Source organism: Pogona vitticeps, chromosome 3, assembly GCF_051106095.1.
Source record: "Pogona vitticeps strain Pit_001003342236 chromosome 3, PviZW2.1, whole genome shotgun sequence".
NCBI lineage: Eukaryota > Metazoa > Chordata > Lepidosauria > Squamata > Agamidae > Pogona > Pogona vitticeps.
This window is the reverse complement of record NC_135785.1, coordinates 103,412,614-103,416,866: the sequence shown is the minus strand read 5'-3', so window position 1 is coordinate 103,416,866 and position 4,253 is coordinate 103,412,614.

The following is a 4,253-nucleotide window of genomic DNA, read 5'->3' as shown; positions in this document are numbered from 1 at the left end:
CAGAGGGGAGGGGGGGAGGGGATGCTGAGGTAAAATGTGTATGTGTGAGAGAGACTTTCTGGACGACATCCAGATCTGCTTCAATGCTTCTTCAAGGACGTTCCATGGATGCTTTCTGCGGGGAAACAGAAGATTTTGCAGCTGTGCCCCAGGGAACGAAGTTGCTATTCCCCCCCCCCTTTATCAAATTGGAAGGTTGCAAAGGCTGGGGACAGTGAGCAAATGGTACAGGGAGGGCCCAAAACCTAGCAAGGAATCCCAGTCTAGGATTTAACCTGAGTCAGGATGAACGCAGGATTAGCCGAGCTGTGGAAGAAGGCCGCAGCACCAGTCCTGAGGGCTTGTGATGTCATACAGGACCACACATGAGGGGAGTCTTTCCATTCTCTTTGAAGAGGGGTCCGGTGGTCCAGATAGGCGGGGTATAAATCAAATAAATAAATAAATAAATAAATAAATAAATAAATAAATAAATAAATAAATAAATAAATACATACATACATACATACATACATACATACATACATACATACATACATACATACATACATACATACATACATACATACATACCGTATTTTTTGCACCATAAGACGCACTTTTTCTCCCAAAAAAACTGGGGGGGGGGAAGTGCATGCGTCTTATGGAGCGAATACTGTCCCCTCCATGCCACCATCCCTGACTTCCTAGGCCTCCTGAGGCCTCAGCAGGCCCCGTGGGGAGTCCCCCACCACCACCATTGCTGGCTTCTGAGGACCTCCAGGAGGCTTTTGACTGGTAAGGTGCTGCTTTTTACTTTTTAAAAAATGTTCTGGGTGGGTTTTGGAGGGTAGATTTGGGCTGGGGGTATGTTTCTATGTTGCTTTGTGTTTTGGTGATTTTTTTGCAGTCCCAGCATGAGACTTGCTCTGTTTATTTATTTTTACTTCATTTTTTGGTATTTAAAAATTAGTTGCTTCTTTTTACTTTTTAAAAAATGTTCTGGGTGGGTTTTGGAGGGTAGATTTGGGCTGGGGGGCATGTTTCTATGTTGCTTTGTTTTTTGGTGATTTTTTTTGGCAGTCCCAGTGTGGGACTTGCTCTGTTTATATATTTTTATTTTATTTTAATTTTCAGTATTTAAAAATTAAGTGCGTCTTAACGTCCGGTGCATCTTAGGGAGCGAAAAATACAGTACATACATACATACATACATACATACATACATACATACATACATACATACATACATACATACATACATACATACATACATACATACATACATACATACATACATACATACATACATACATACATACATAAAATATCGACACCCAGTAGGGTTGCCAGGTCTTGGGTTTCAGGCTTCCATCTCCCATGCTCAGGCTCTGGCTGTGAAATCTCATGCAATGAGATGCTTTGACCTGGCAATTCTGATCTGGTTCGCAGGTTCATCCTGATATACGGCAGATCACTCTGATATTTATTTATACTAGTAGATCCAAATTTTATTTTTGCCATACTTTGAGTTTTGAACTTTTCTATCATCATCATCATCATCATCATCATCATCATCATCATCATCATCATCATCAGTAACAATGGGGGTGGTAGTAATGGCAGTAGTAGTACTTAGTATTTTTGTTAGTGTAATGTTCAGTCTCCAAGTCTCTTCAAACAGACTCTGGGATACAGACCCTTAGTACCAAAGAAAGATGGAACAATCTGTCAAACTGAGAACAACTTGAAAAAGGGAACCATCCTCTAAAAACTGTTCAGATAGAGGCTGTGCTTGATCTGGTAGGATGCAAAGTCACTCTGTTGAAGATGAGGCAGGGATACCAAAGCTTGGCCATAACTAGTTATAATTAAGGTACCATATTTTTCGCACCATAAGACGCACTTTTCCCCCACAAAACGGGGGTGGAAAGTCTGTGCGTCTTATGGAGCGAAGAAAACAGATTATATTTTCCTGTTTACTTCTCCTTAAAAATTGGTGCGTCTTATGGAAAGGTGTGTCTTATGGAGCGAAAAATACGGTAGTTACCCATAACTGATGACTATCTGAGCAACCAGTAATGCATTGAGCAGCTACAACATTACAGTAAAAATAATGTAACCAATAAGAGTATAGTTCAGTGGGTTGGAGTGCCTAGCTGTGGAGTCAGGATACGGAGTTTAAATCCCCCCCTGTGCCCAGGAGAGCAGTCAGCTGAAATCACCCAGAGCATGTGGGTCTGAGTGGATAAAGTGCCCTGCCTTCTGTTTGATCATATGAACTGGCAAAACATATATTGGCACTTTACACCTAGGAAAACCCTAACAGGGGCATTGTGAATTAGAATCAGCTTGAATGGCCCATTATTGTTAATATAACAAATACCTGAAAACTATTTTTAGGGTTAACAAATAATGTTTTCTTAATTTCAAAGTTACTTTTAAGGGGTATTTTGACAGAAATTGTTCAGGCTTTATGCCATTCTGTAATCAATCTCATACTTTGATTTTGCCTCCCATTTTCACCAATATTTGCAAGATACAGTGTCAAAACTGACCACTAGAGGAAACTAGAGAGTAGTTTCCAGTGGGTTTTTTTTTTCAGTTTGGTAAAGTGGGCATGCAAGAATCATAATAATGGCAGTCCAGCTGCCAAGATGTAATGAGTAGCACAAGTTCATCTTTGAAGATAATGTTTATAAGGTGTGGTGGGGGTTGCAAATTCACAGAGCCAAACCTCTGCACAGGCACAAACTGCACTTGTCACTTGAGAAAATGAACATTGCTCTTTAGCACCTTCCTCAGCAGGTTAAAAGACCCCCTTCCCCAGTTTTATGCCCTACAAATGTGTTTGACTGCAATTCCCACCATTTCTGTGAATAGTGGAAGTTGTAGTCCAACTCATCTTGAAAACACCTATTTTTTGGCGGGGGGGGGGGAACAGATCCAAAACCCAGGTGGGCACATTTTAGATAGCCTACAGTGCACATTTATGCATGGCTCCTCAAATGTGCCTTCCACTGAGTCCAATGATTATGTTAGGTGGGGATTCTGAAGGTTGCCAGTTTTCCCAGCTGAGTATTGGGGCCATTTAAGGAACTGAAATGGTGGCTGTTGCCTGATGTGGCCTCATAAGACAGAGGAGGAGCATCAGAGGTAGCTTTGATCAAGGCTCCTTGAACCCAAGAGCCACATCTTGTCTGGATTCCACCTGTCAAGTGTCTAATTTATTTTATTTTTCCTGTTTGAAATAAAAATATGGAAGGGGAAAATCAGTTTGCAGAACAATGAAAAGCACAGACCAATAGAAAGGATACAAAAAAAATGTAATCACTTTTTTCATATTCCGTTTGATGTGAGATAAAATAAATAATGGGACTTGAAAAAGTAGAGTTTCTGACTGGCTGTTTTCCAAAACTGAACAAACTGGAGATATGAACAGAGAGATATAACTGTTAGGGAAAAGAGAATGTGCTGCAGGGCCATGAAGAATAATGATCCATAAATCACTCAGGCAATAAACACACAGTAAGAGTTTTACTTACTGGATAGCTGTGAATTCAGTCTTAAGCTGTTATCTTGACAGTAGCTGAAATGAAAAATGACACACACACACATATATACAGAAAATACCTTCTTACAACTAAAGTGCACTGGAGACCACCTTTCGCCCACATTAATGAGAAGGTTAAGGCAGATGACACATTAATGGCCAATGAAGTGTTGCAGTGATAAATAACTCACGGCTTTTTTCTCTTGTGACTTTAAGTGGTTTGAAGAGGGAAGTTTTGTAAAGAGCTTTGTTTCATTAACAACCCCCCACACACACACACACACAAACCCCATACATTTCTTTTTTTACAAAATAGACCTGTTCACATGCTTTTTAGTAGCAATCAACTTTGCCTGTCAGGATGGGCACATCCTGCCTCATGTGCACACCACCGTTTGGTATGTAAATGGGGCATCTTGCAGTGCTCCACACAGAAACCCTGATTTATATGGACAGCACACAGGTCACACCAGAATTTCCTTCACAGAAAACACCAGTTATATAACCAGAAAATACCTATTCCCATCACTGAAGGTCCCCAGAAGTTTTATATTAAAGAGGTGGGCACCCCCCTAGAGGCACCCACCCCCAAAAGTCCTAAAAAAGAAAAGTGGAAGGGCCTATTGGGGCACCTACTCTTTCTTACTTCCTTGAAAAAAAAACCCTGTATTTTTCAAGAAGAGAAGGTTATTATAAGACCCTTTCCTTTTCTGCTCATCAA